Genomic DNA, 14,051 nt, shown 5'->3' on the forward strand with positions numbered 1-14,051 from the left:
TCTGTACTAAATTCTTATTTAAATGTGATCTTCCTTTGCGTTCTCCAACTTTAGAGTACATGTTGACTTACTGCATCTCTACTCTATTGGATTATGTCCATTATATGCAGTGTTTTTACTTGATGTATGTGAGATTTGCCACAGAACAAAAAAAAAAAAAAAAACTTCTAATAAATTTTTCAGCTTCCCATTAGATCAATGCAAAAGTAGTCTGTTGGCGAATCTTCTGGTAATAGGCATTTCGGCGACCAGCCCCTTTGTAGGCCTGAGGAAACTTACCTGTGGAAGGTGGGCTGGGGAGGAAGGAGTATTTGTCTATAGCCCCAAGTAAAGAAGTACTCCTCGAGGATGAGGAACCACTAGGTGCTTCAGAAGGACTGTGACTGCTCTCATAGGGTCAGATTTGACTGGCTGTCCCCTCCCTATCAGCATTATTTTTGAGGTTGCTACTAAAGGACCTAAGGCTGACCATAGATGGTGCAAATGTCATTCTTGCAACCAAGGGCTGACAGGGGAACCCTTCCTGCCGAACAATCGTCTGCCCCCCGGCAGGGAAATCAACCCTCCCCCCCACCCAAAAGACGACAGTGATTATTGCTAGCGGCTATAGCAGCTACTAGTGATAAATCGCAAGTTAATCCGGCAGGCTGGTAGCACCCAAGTTGATCGATCAATCAACTTGGAACATTCAGCCTGCCCACACACGGTTCAGGTCTTTGCGGCTATGGCCAGCCTAATACTGCTGGGATAAGATTTTTTTTTTTCAGGACACGGTCCTCTGAGTCTCTTCATGTGCTTAAGGTATCCTGCAACCTTAAACCTCCTCCATGCATTTTTAGCTGAAACCTGCAGTAAATCCTAAAAAAGTAATCTAGGCCAGAGCCTAGTTCGTCGATGTGCTACTGGGATGGTAAACAAGGCAGACAGCCTATAAACAGGTAAGGGGGACCCAGTTTTATTTAGCGACCCCTTCAGGGGTCATCGCTACACTAGGCTGCATTTTCTTTGGTAGTATACATGCTCTACAGGCCACTGCACCCATGGGAAAGAGTCTTTATAAAAGGAAGTCCTGCTAAAACTGCTTTTTCCTTTTTTGAGTTTGAAAGGGTTAACCCTTGTCAGTTTTTTTTTCTGTCTGTGTTAGGTTGAGATTTCCTCTCACTTACTGGACACAAAGATGTTCCTCCAAAAGGTGGCCACATACGTAGCTGATTTGTGATCGATTTAGGCACAAGCAATCGCAGACAAGTGATAGATCTTCCACTAAAATATTGAACTATGCAACACATGTGGTATTGTACCACATTCTGCAAGTGATTACAAATATCATGTAAATAATGAAAACAATAATTTCATCAATCTGAATATTGATCACTTCCACGACACACGTCAACATTCAGTAGAAATTTACAAAATTCTGCCACCACCACCAATCGACTCTGAAATCAATTAGGCACTCAGTGGGTGCTTTAAAACATGGCTCAACTGCCTGCTTTTACTGCCCCTGACACAAGAAAAAAAAAAGTAAATGTTTTTTTTCCCCTCAGGAGCCTGGAGTGGATCAGGGATTCAATGTCAGATCCTGCAGACAAGCCCTGCAGCTTTCAGCCCTTACTTCTGATATGGGCTGTTTACAAGCTGTAGGGCTTGTGAATGAACTACGAGAGCGCTCATCAGCACCCTTTACAGTCCACTGAGAACTACAAGCTGTCAGCCAGTACTTGTAGTGCTCTTTTTCACAGATCGCTGTGAATGAATGACATGGACTTGTGGGTGGAGCCCAAAACAGTCACGCTATTTTCAAATGTGACAACAGGGGTGCGGGGGAAAGGAGCCCCCACTCGCTTTCACAGGAAGAGGGGGATCGGGGATGCTGGGGGCAGGTTTGGCGCATGCTACACAGAACACTTAAATTGTGGGTGTAACATGCACTGAAAGGTAAACTTAGGCTTTAAAGCAGAACCTCACCAAGGAAAGTTCCACTTCTTCTCTGCCATATTTGGAATATTTTTTTTTGGGGGGGGAGAGAGAGCAGGTGCCTACTGTAGTTTTGGCAGGTACCCGCTCTCACTTACATTGGCCTATACTCCCGCCCGCAACCTTCTGGGATATGGCACAGGTCCCAGGAGTCTGCAGAACCATTCACAGGGTACAGCACAGCTCGCGCATGTGCAGTGGAAACTGGCTATGAAGCCACAAGGAGTCACAGTGGGCTCCCACAGTTGACATGGCGGCACTGGTGACCCGAAGGCTGACAAAGAGCTGGAGTTCCACCGAAAACAATAATTTGCCAAAATCTCCAACCACATCACTTCCGGTGACTCTCCTGCAGCAATAATTGGAGATTTCGACCAGTTGGTGTTTTCACAGAACAGGCAGCAGCCTATACACTATGGTACACGCTATAATGAGTAGACATTTTTAGTCTGCCAGCTAGTAACCAACAACATGGCTGCCTCCAAGGCAGCGACAACTAGCGGGCGAACTAACAATGTCCATTCATTATAGTGTGTACCGTAGTATATACGCTGCCGGTGTTCTGTGAAAACACCAACTGGTCGAAATCTCCAATTCATGCTGCTGGAGAGTCATCGGAAGTGACGTGGTAGGAGATTTTGGAGTTGGAGTTTTCAGCACCGGTCCAGAGGAGGATGGCGCTGAATCCCTGGACAGGTGAGTGTCTGTTTATTAAAAGTCAGCAGCTACAGTTTTTGTTTACATTTTTTGGAACCTGGCTGAAGCTCCTTTTTAAAGGACTGATTTATATCCACATCCCGTTTAGCTTTTCTAAATGCAGGAAAAGTTATCTGGGAAGCATAAACACATCTTATGCATCCCAGATCTTTTTTCCTGTGTTTAGTTTCTAAACATGCTGCTCTATGGGCTCGTTTACACCGGATGGAATAGAACACATTTTTAATGGTGCTTTCAAACATTTAAAAAAAAAAAATATACTCTGCTGCATTTTTTTTTTTACGTATAAACATACCGGAATGCACAGCAAAAGCATGTAAATGCAACTCAGTAAAAGGAAAACATAAACAATGCCTAAAAATGCACCACAAGCACAGACAAATCACAAATGTATGTAAACATGCATGTGGAACTGTACACTGAATGCAGGGACTGGGAATTAAATAAGCCCTAAAATTGGTCTAGATTGTCTTGTGAGGTTCCATGATAGAATAATAGATAAGATATACTAATGTACCTCCCTACTATTGATAAAATTATACTTCCTCATGTGTGGCATTTCGATTGATTGTGTATGTTGCATATAGAGCAACGTAGCTGCAGACCAAGCAAGTAGGTACACTGTCGGTGCTCTGCACCTATTCCCTGCGCTCTGAGTGGTGCAATCCTCTATCCAGCTCAACTTGTAGATGAGAGCAGATCACTCTGCAACCTTCTAATGCTTCAGCCTTGCAGCCCCTCACTAGACCAGGGTGGTCTGGGAACACTGTGAAACGACAAACAAACACAAGGGCGCACCGGCCTAGTGCATTATCCTTAAAACAGGTTTATTAAAATACTGAATTAAAAATAATCACAAACGAGTTCTTGATAAAAAGGCTCTGAAGAAGAGGCGCTGCCTCGAAACGCGTAAGCCTGTACAGCTTCGGGGGACAATCGAATCCCGATTTCGATGCTGAGGATTTTATACTTTGTTTGATGTGCCTTTTATCAAGAACTCCTTTGTGAGTATTTTTAATTCAGTATTTTAATAAACCTGTTTTAAGGATAATGCACTAGGCCGGTGCGCCCTTGTGTTTGTTTGTCGTTTCACAGTAGCTGCAGACCAATCAGGGTGCCCAAGCTGACCTGTGTTCACAGCCAAATGCGCCTACAATACATCAAAACTGGACCACAAACCGACGAAAACGGGCGGGCGTAGCGATCCTCTTTAAACAAGATTCCCCTTTGCAACTACTTTCCTCATATGCTGATCTATTGGGGCATTATCCTATTCTCTGAGGTACTTGTAAAGGCTCTGATTTTACTCTCCGTATGTTCACCAAACTTCTTATTTGTCCAAAGTGTATAAACGTTTATTCGCTTCTCCCCACCAATATCTGGTTGTTGGAGGAGACTTTAAATTTGCCCTTTTCCTCTGGTCTTGACAAACACAATGTGGGATATGGAAAGGCCACCGCAGCCTTAGACAGAGAATCTACCCATTTCCACCAAATGACCAGACGGTATGCTTTATTTGATGCATGGCGTACTGCTTATCCATCAGCTAAGCAATTCACATTCTACTCCCATCCTCATAAGTTCCCATTCACGGCTTAACTATTTCTTTGTAAATTCCCCCGCTCTTAGGGTCTGCAAAGGATCCGACATCCAGGTTGCAAAGTCCAGATACACCACATCCATAGGCTTACCTTTATCTAAGTGGTAGCTCACTTCATCGTAGAAGGTTAATAGATTGGTTTGGCATGAACGATTTTTCATGAATCCATGCTGATTACTACTTATAATACCGTTTTCATTACTAAAGTCTTGTATGTGGTCCCTTATCATCCCCTCCAAAATTTTGCAGACTACTGATGTTAGGCTGACCGGCCTATAGTTACCCGGGATATATCTCGGCCCCTTTTTAAATATTGGTACCACGTTGGCTTTTTTCCAATCAGCTGACACCATACCTGTCTGTAAACTATCCTTAAAGATCAAGAATAATGGTCTGGCAATCACCTGGCTGAGCTCATTAAGAACCCTCGGGTGCAAGCCATCCGGTCCCGGGGATTTATTTATGTTAAGTTTCTCTAGTTTAGCTCTAAGTCTATCTTCTGTTAGCCATGGCGGTACTTCCTGAGGTGTATTATTTAGTTCGGCCTTACAAGCGGGGTTCGTGTAGCCCCCCGATTCCTTTGTGAAGACTGAAGAGAAGAAATTATTTAACACTTCCGCCTTTTCTCTGTCCTCAGTGGCCATATTTCCTTTATCATCTTTTATGGGGCCAATGTGTTCGGGCCTCGCTTTCTTACTGTTTATATACTTAAAGAACTTCTTGGGGTTCTTTTTACTCTCCTCCGCTATATGTCTCTCGTGTTCTATTTTAGCCGCCCTGATTTCGTCTTTACATTTCTTATTACACTCTTTATAATGATTAAATGCTGCCAATGACCCCTCAGTCTTGTATTTTTTGAAGGCCTTTTCTTTAGCTCTAATATACATTTTTATGTTGGAGTTTAGCCACCCAGGGTTTAGTTTTGCTCTTTTAAATTTATTTCCCTGTGGAATGCACTGGCCCACCCCCTTGTTAAGTATGCTCTTGAAGCACTCCCATTTTTCCTCCGTGTTCTTTGTTCCCAGGGTTCTATCCCATTTGATATTTTCTAGCAGCGAGCGCAGTTTAGGGAAATTGGCTCTTTTGAAATTCAGTGTCCTTATATTACCCTTGCGTTTCCTATAACTGTAATTAATACTGAAACCAATTGACCTATGGTCACTGTTCCCTAAGTTGTCCCGTATTTCTATATCCGTGAGCAGGTCTACATTGTTGGTAATCAGTAGGTCAAGTACCGCATTGTTTCTTGTCGGTGCATTCACCATCTGACCCATGAAATTGTCCTGCAAAACATTTAGGAACTGCCTAGCCTTGGCTGAATGCGCGGTTCCTTCTGCCCAGTCTATATCCGGATAATTAAAGTCCCCCATTATAATGACATTTCCCATCCTTGCTGCCAATCCTATCTGTAACATGAGGTCCACCTCCCCCTCCTCCCTCTGGTTGGGGGGCCTATAGCATACGCCCAATATTACCTTCCCCACCGTGCCTTTCCTTTGAAGCTCTACCCATAGGGATTCTGCCTCGTCCTTAGCTCCATTATTAATATCATCCCTCATATTTACCTGTATACTGTTCTTAATATACAAACATACCCCTCCCCCTTTTTTACCCTCTCTATCTCTGCGATAAAGGGAATACCCCTGAATGGTCGCCATCCAGTCATGGGAGCTTTCAAACCAAGTCTCTGTTATCCCCACAAAATCTAAGTCCTCCTCAAACATCAGCAGCTCCAGCTCTCCCATCTTGTTGGCCAGGCTTCTGGCATTGGTATATAAGCCTCGTAATTTTGATGTTTTTAGGCTGCTCTTGTGATTTTTCCCCGTACCCACCCTGGGTATAGGAGCTCCGAACACCCTACCGCTAATGCCCCCATTTCTGCCCTCTGAAACTGTTGCGGAAATACAAGTCCCATAAGGCATTGCAAGGCTGACAGTTACAAGCGTGACTCCCACAGGCAGAGGCATGATGGAACTTGTAGTTCTGCAACAGCTGGAGGGCCACCAGTTTGACACCAGCTGATTACTGGTGAACCTCTCTACTGCTACAGCCACTGGCTTTCAAGGTTCTTGGCAGACCGTGACAACATCACACTACCTACATTTCTTTCTAACTTTACCAAAGTGTTGATTTGTTCATCATATTCCCCACATTACAATGTAGTGTAATTCAATAAAAAAAAACAATTAATTATGCAGTGCAGGGGTCTGAACTGAACGAATAAGCCAGCTGTCGAATCGTTTGGCCTACGTGTTAGAGAAGATATGGTGTATATCTGGTGTGAATGGGCCCCATCTCTGTGTGCAATTAGAACACACACAGTTCTATTTACCAACCATATATAAGGCCACACAGCACAGCTCTGTAGATGGGAAGGAGGAACAGGACACATACACACACGGAATAGAAGTGTCCCCTGAGCAGACATAACACTGTGCTCCCTCTCTGTGGGACTACACGTCCTCCTCCTTCCAGCACAGTACAGTACAAACCCTAGTACACACACACAGGTAATGAGGGCGCCCTGACGTCACCATGTGTCTTACCTCCCTCGTTTCCGCTTCTCTTCTTGCCACACCCCTCCCGCTCCTTATTGGTTTAGGTTGTCAGACTCTGTTCGTTGTCGGGTTACCTAGCAACCCCATGCAGCGTGCAGATTCTCCGAATGTCATGAGCCATTCCACCAATCGGCGAGCAGCGATTGTGTGCGCGGTGCATGCTGGGTCCGGATCCCTAGGAGCTCTCAGGCTACCAGCAACAAACTGATGTGTGATCCGGAGCAGAGAGAGGGATAGTGCGATCGCTGCTGCCAGGTACGGGGAGATTCCTCAGAGGAGGCATGCTCAGTGTGGTCAGCCTTTCCTAACAAGGGCTGAATGTCACCCCAGTGTTCCTCCAGAGGTTACCTCAATAATTTCTGACTGACACCATGGTCTATTTATCTATCTCTAAGGCCTTCTTTATACCTTTGAAGTACGATCCATGTTGGGATCACTCTTCAGATAGCAATAGATGGACAATTGTGTCACCGCTGTGTGCATTGTGTGTGGTTACAAGCAGCACAAACCCATTCACTTGTATGGGTGACATCTGCAGGCGGTATCGCTGGGGATATCATTCTTGTCGCAGTCATGCAGCAATCGCCCCCGTGGCATGTGCCTCAGTGGCCAATGGGGAAGTGGTTGAGGGTCAAATCGGCCACAGGGTTTTACCACCACCCCAATCACAAGTGTAAATAAGCCCTCAGGCTCAGTTCACACTGCTGCGATTTGGGATCTGACTCGTGAGACCCCAAGTCGCGTGACATGGGAAATCCCATGTAAGTCTATGAGAGCGGTCTTAGCACTACTGAAGTCGCTCCGACCTTAGAAGAGGTTCCTGTACTACTTTAAGGGCCAGTTCACACCACATCCAGTCCAGTGCGTTTTTTTCTGCATCAAAAATGCATGGAAAGAAGGTTATGTGGTTTCCAATGGCACAGTTCACACCAGTGCCTTCCAGTTCCAGAAAAAAAAGTAGAACATGCTGCATTTTTCCTGGTCTGTACTGGAACGCTGTAAAATGCATCAAAAACGCACTGGAAGGCACCTAAACGCACTGCAACACACATGTCCTTATTTAACCCCTTCCGGACCGCCCATCGCTTATAAAGACTATGGCAGGACAGCACAGCTACGCGAAATCGCATACTGGTACGTGATTTTGTGCACGGGTTCTCAGGGGCGTGCCCGCGCCGCCAGAGCGCCACTCCCGCTATGATTAGACACAGCAGGAGCCAATCAGCGGTCCAGCGGCTGCGATTGCCGCCAGCCACCCGCGATTGTGCAGGCGAATGACAGAACGTCAGTCTGCTTTTGTAAACAATGCAGATCGCTGTTCTGTCACAGAAGAAGAGAGAGATCTTTTGTTTTAGCTTAGCTGAAACACCGATCTCTCTTAGACCGCATTCACACTGAAACGGCACGACTTCGGGGGCGACCTTGTCCGTGCAAGTCGCACCATGACTTCGGTGCGACTTGCACGGACTTCATATAATGAATGTCTATGCAAGTCGCTCCGAGCTCGCCCCGAAGTAGTACAGGGACCTTTTTCTAAGTTGGAGCGACTTGTGTCGCTCCTATTAGAACGGCTCCTGTAGCAGTCAATGGACCGCGAGGGACCGCGACTTGTCAGGCTGACAAGTCGCCTGACAAGTCGTGGTAGTGTGAATGGAGCCTTATACTCTAGTTTAGTACATCCGGTGCCCACACAGTTAGAAAGCACTCCCTAGGAGCACACTTATCCCCTTGATCGCCCGTGGTGTTAACCCCTTCCCTGTCATTTATACAGTAACATTGCTTTTTTTTTTTTAGCACTGGTGTCACTGGTCCCCAAAAAGTGTCACTTAGTATCAGATTTGTCTGCCGCAATTTTGCAGTCCTGCTAAAACTAGCTGATCACCGTCATTACTAGTAAAAAACAATAAGAAAAAAAAATTCCATAAATGTATCCCATTGTTTGTATGACTTTTGCACAAACCAATCAAAATACCCTTATTAGGAATTTTTTTATCAAAATTATGTAGCGGAATACATATTGGCATAAATTGATGAAAAAATTTATTTTTTACATTTTTTTTCTTGGTAATGTTATATAGCAGAAAGTAAAAAATATTGTTTTTTTTTTCCAAAATTGTTGCTCTATTTTTGTTTATAGCGCAAAAATAAAAACGGCAGAGGTAATCAAATACCACCAAAAGAAAGCTCTATTTGTGGGAAAAAAAGGACATCCATTGTATTTGGGTACGGCGACGCACGACCACGCAATTGTCAGTTAAAGCAACGCAGTGCTAAATCGCAAAACATGGCCTGGTCATTAAGGGGGTAAAACCTTTCCGGAGATGAAGTGGTTAAAGAGGAAGTAAACCCTCCTCAGGAAGTTGTACCTATAGGTAAGCCTATGATAAGGCTTACCTATAGGTACTGTAAATATCTCCTAAACATGTACCGTTTAGGAGATATTTACCTTTAATGCAGCCAGTGACGTCACTGGCGCATGCGCTCTGAAGGAACGGCTGATCGTGCCGTTCCTTCAGAGCCCCGTGCCGTGACCGTCGGCTCCCGTGCGCGTGCGCGGGAGTGACGTCACCGCGGCTCCGGCCAATCAGATGGCCGGATGCCGCGATCCCGGAAGACGGGCGACTGAACATGTCGCTCGTCATACAGGTAAGAGAGCGGCACGGCGGGGGCTCGTTCTAAGGTAAGTATTTCATAATGAGCTAGTATGCGATGCATACTAGCTCATTATGTCTTTCTCTTGCAGGTTGTAAGAAAAAAAAAATTTTTTTGAACGAGTGTACAACCTCTTTAAGGCTAAGAATAAAGAGGGTTAAAAATTGCACTGGAACGCATCACAAATGCGCACGCAGAAAAGCATCTGGAATGCATCCGGACTGCGTTTCTATGGTGTGAAGTTGAACTGGCCTAAGGCGACTTCCACCTGACTTGTTCCCATAGACTTTAATGGAAGTCGGATCCTCATCTTAAAGCAGAAACAAAAGAAAAGTCTGCAGTCACAAATACTGTAGCTTCTGACTTTTAATATAAGGACACTTACCTGTCCAGGGATCCTGTGATGTCGGCACTCCTAGTTGATTCGTTAATCGGCTTCGGGTGCAGGCGCCGCCGCCATCTGTAGTAAGGGAAACAGGAAGCGAAGTCTTGAGGCCGCAGTCTGTTTCCTATTGCGCATGTGCGAGTCTCGCTGCACATTCTGAATGGTCCCGCCGTCTTCTGGGACCTGTGTGTGTACCAGAAGGCAGCGGGAGGGGCGGAAATGTCGTAGATTGGCGATCTTACCTAGAAGTGGGAGTGGGTAACTGTCAAAACCAGGTATCTGCGCCACCTTTCCCCCCCAAAAAGATGCAAAATGTGGCAGTGGAGGGTGAAAACAAGTGGAGCTTCCCCTTTTGGGTGGAGCTCTGATTTAATAGATGTGATTTGGATCTGACATTACAGGAAAATTACCCAGGCATTCCCTGATATCGCCTGGCAAAGTCGCACAGCTCTCAGGTGGCAGCAGTGTGAACCAAGACTAAGGCCTCTTTCACACGGTCCGCCTCCGTAGGCGGATCCGTGTTGCTCAGCGGGGATCGATCCTCGGAGCTTACAATCTAGAAGGGAGGATCAAGTGATACAAAAGGTAATAACTGTGGGGGATGAGCTGATGGAGAAAATGGAAGTACAGTTGTTAGATGGTGGGTAGGATGGGCTTCACTGAAGAGGAGAGTTTTCAGGGATTGTCTAAAAACAAACAGAGTAGGAGATAGATTGGGGTAGGGAGATCCATAGGATGGAAGATGCTCAGTAGAAGACCTGCAGGTAAGCATGGGAGGAGGTGACAAGGGAGCTATAGAGCAGGAGGAAGAATGAAGAGAACGATTTGGTTAATATTCCCTCCCTATAGACCTGAGCGTCTGATCCCAGATTGCACACACACCCCCCCCCCTCCACTCCACTCAGACACCCCCCCAGTACTAGGACCGTTCGCGTTCTGATTGTTCAAAGGGAAAATGGTGCTCAGGAGAGGTCACAGCCGGGCACTGCTGCCAGTCCGCTCTGGGACCAACCTGAAGGCCCCCCCCCCCCCGAGTCACCTCATCGCCCAAAGTATGGGGAAGTGATTTACAAAAGTGATGATCAGTGGGGGATCAATATTATTTCAAATATCTGTCCGGCCCTGAGTGACCACCAAGGAAGAAAAGTGCTTATCCTTACCAGTCTTAAAGCGGTTGTAAACCCTATAAAAAAAAAAAAAAAAACCTGCAAGACAAAGGCATAATGAGCTAGTATGCATCGCATACTAGCCCATTATGTGTAACTTACCTTAAAACGAAGCCCCGACACGGACCCCCGGACATCGATGCGGGCGCTGCCATGATCCCTCGTCGTCTCTTCCGGGTTCGGCGGCTCTGGCGCGCTGATTGGCCGGAAGAGACGGCTCCAGCGCGCTGATTGGCCGGAGCCGCGATGACGTCACTCCCGCGCATGCGTGCAGGAGTGATTTTTCCGGCAAGCTCCCGGCAAGTTAATTGAAGGTCCCCCCGGACCTTCAGAGCGCATGCGCCGCTCGCGCGAGCGGCTGCATGCACTGTAAATATCTCCTAAACCGTGCCGGTTTAGGAGATATTATTTGTACCTACAGGTAAGCCTTATTATAGGCTTACCTGTAGGTAAAAGTGTCAAAAAGCGGGATACAACCGCTTTAAGCCCGATTGACCCACATGCAATATTGCTAAGGGGTCCACGTAGTCTGGTTAATGCATTCACATAAGGGGGTGGGAATCACAAGGAAGCACAGATCGGCACTTTTTGTTTAGAAGAGAGCACTGGGGCACGAGAAAATATATTTCTTCACTGGACACATGCTGCTTTTCTGCACTTTTAATTAATTGGGTTGTTTAATCTTTTTTTTGCACTATATATATATTTTTTGCACATGAATTTTCACTGTACACATGCTTGATATTTTATGGTTTGTATTTCCAGTAATTTTTTGGATACTAGTTTATAATTTTTTTAAATTCTACTTATTTCACTTACACATTCAGAGAAAGTGTTTTTCTCTTCCTGGTTTGCGCTGTGGTATTTGTTGTTTTTCATATGTTATGCCCCATACACACATGCAGATTATCTGCAGACTTTTGTCTGCAGACTTACCTTCTCTGTGTAGTGCAAGGGCCTGCCGGATTGCATACAAATTGAAAGTGTTTAGGTTTGACCTCATATTATATGGTTTTGGTAAGTCTGCAGATAATCTGCACGTGTGTATGGGGTATTAGTGATGTAGCTGGGGGCTAAGTTGTGGATGGCTTTGTAAGTTGTTGTTAGTATATTGAATTCATTTGTTAGGTGAGCGGAAGGCAGTGGAGGGATTTGCAGAGAGGGATAGCAGACGCTGAGCAGGTTGTAAGGTGAATATGGCAGCAGCATTTATGATGAACTGAAGGGGGGATAGCCTATGTAAAGGTAAGCCAATGAGAAGGGAGTCTTCCCAGTCAATTTGGATCCAATCAGACAGGCCAGAGAGCTGATCGAAAAAAAAAAATGGTTTCCACCATCCACCGAAGTAAGGTGGATGAATGATCCCCGCAGTTCTATTGTATTCTGACAGCAGGAACTGTCAGAATACACTGATCAGTGCAGCGCTGCGGGCACTGATAGAATGTAAATCAGGGATATGCAAACTGTGGCCCACCAGAACTACAAGTTCCATGAGGCATAGCAAGACTCTGACAGCCACAAGCATGACACCCAGAGGCAGAGGCATGATGGGACTTGTCGTTTTGCAATAGCTGGAGGGCCACAGTTTGCATATCCCTGATGTAAATGATCAAACATTTCAATCAATAAATGTTGATCTTTAGAACAACTTCTTATAAGTGGGAATGACCATAGATGGATCGACCAGTCAAATTTCAATCCTTCTATGGCCAGCATTGCATTCTTTACATTGCATAGTTGGTGGTGGATCTAAAGGAGATTGTGCAATCAGATTGTGTAGTTTTAAGTCAGCTTTATAGTGGAACTTTAGTCACACAATGAAGTCCTGCTAGGTCACTTCAGGCTGGTCCCTATTGCAGGTATAGCTATGTAAAACATTAAAAATAAGTGTCTATAGTGTTTAAAATCCAGTAAGATACTGTCTCACCCTTCTCTGCACATGCTTAGTTGCTCTGCACTGCCTAATTTGTAGAGGCCAATCTGCTGACAGCTTTAAAGCAGAATTAAGCCCTCCTATCCTTTACAGCCAAGGAAGCTGCTTCTGTTTGATCTGCAACTGCCATGGTGCCTCATGTGATCAGTTATGACACCAGCCATTTGATGGTTTGACAGTTAGGTTGAGGACACAAGCAAATGTGACAGTTAGCAATCCTGGCATTCCAGGAATGTAACTGTTTTTTAACCACTTAAGCCCCGGAGGATTTTCCTGCTCAAAGACCAGGGCCTATTTTGCGATTCGGCACTGCGTGAATTTAACGGACAATTGCGCGGTCGTGCAGCGCTGTACCCAAATGAAATTGACATTCTTTTTTTTCCCACAAACAGAGCTTTCTTTTGGTGGAATTTGATCACCTGTGCGATTTTTACTTTTTGCGCTATAAACAAAAAAAGAGCGACATTTTTGAAAAAATAACAATATTTTTCACATTTTTTTATATGAAATTCCCCCCAAAAAAAGTAAAAATCATTTTTTTTTTAACATTTTAGGCCAATTTGTTTTCTGCTACCTATGTTTGGTAAAAAAAAAATCGCAATAAGCGTATTTTGATTGGTTTGCGCAAAAGTTATTGCGTCTAAAAACTAGGGGAAAGATTTATGTCATTTTTATTGTTTTTTTTTTTTTTTACTAGTAATGGTGGCGATCTGCGTTTTTTTTTTTTTTTTTTTTGCGGGACTGCGACATTGCGGCGGACAGATCGGACCCTTGACTGACATTTTTTGACACTTTTGGGGGTACCAGTGACATTACTACAGTAATCAGTGCTATACATATGCACTGTTACTGTAAAAATGACACTGGCAGGGAAGGGGTTAACTTAGAGATTAAGGTGTTAAGTGTGTCCTTAGGGGCGTGCTTCTAACTGTAAAGGGGCGTGGCTTTTTATGTAACCAAAGAGACATACGATCCTACATAGCAGGACCGTATGATCTCTGCTGTTAAACCAGGGAGAATGACAGGCGGCTTTGTTTACATCAGCCGCCTGCCTTTCTCCCTC

At 45.0% G+C, this 14,051-nt stretch overlaps 1 protein-coding gene across 1 annotated transcript in view; it reads left to right on the forward strand.

Moving 5' to 3' along the window:
* The first annotated feature begins 6,866 nt into the window (after nt 1-6,866).
* The window catches only part of IFT88 (intraflagellar transport 88), a 154,925-nt gene continuing 147,740 nt past the window's right edge, over nt 6,867-14,051 (forward strand). The window contains exon 1 of the mRNA XM_082245252.1: nt 6,867-7,107. The gene's annotated coding sequence lies outside the window, so the exon portion shown is untranslated. The remainder of the gene's footprint in view (nt 7,108-14,051) is intronic.

Source organism: Pelophylax lessonae, assembly GCF_965119305.1.
Source record: "Pelophylax lessonae genome assembly, chromosome: 2".
Classification (NCBI taxonomy): Eukaryota; Metazoa; Chordata; class Amphibia; order Anura; family Ranidae; genus Pelophylax; species Pelophylax lessonae.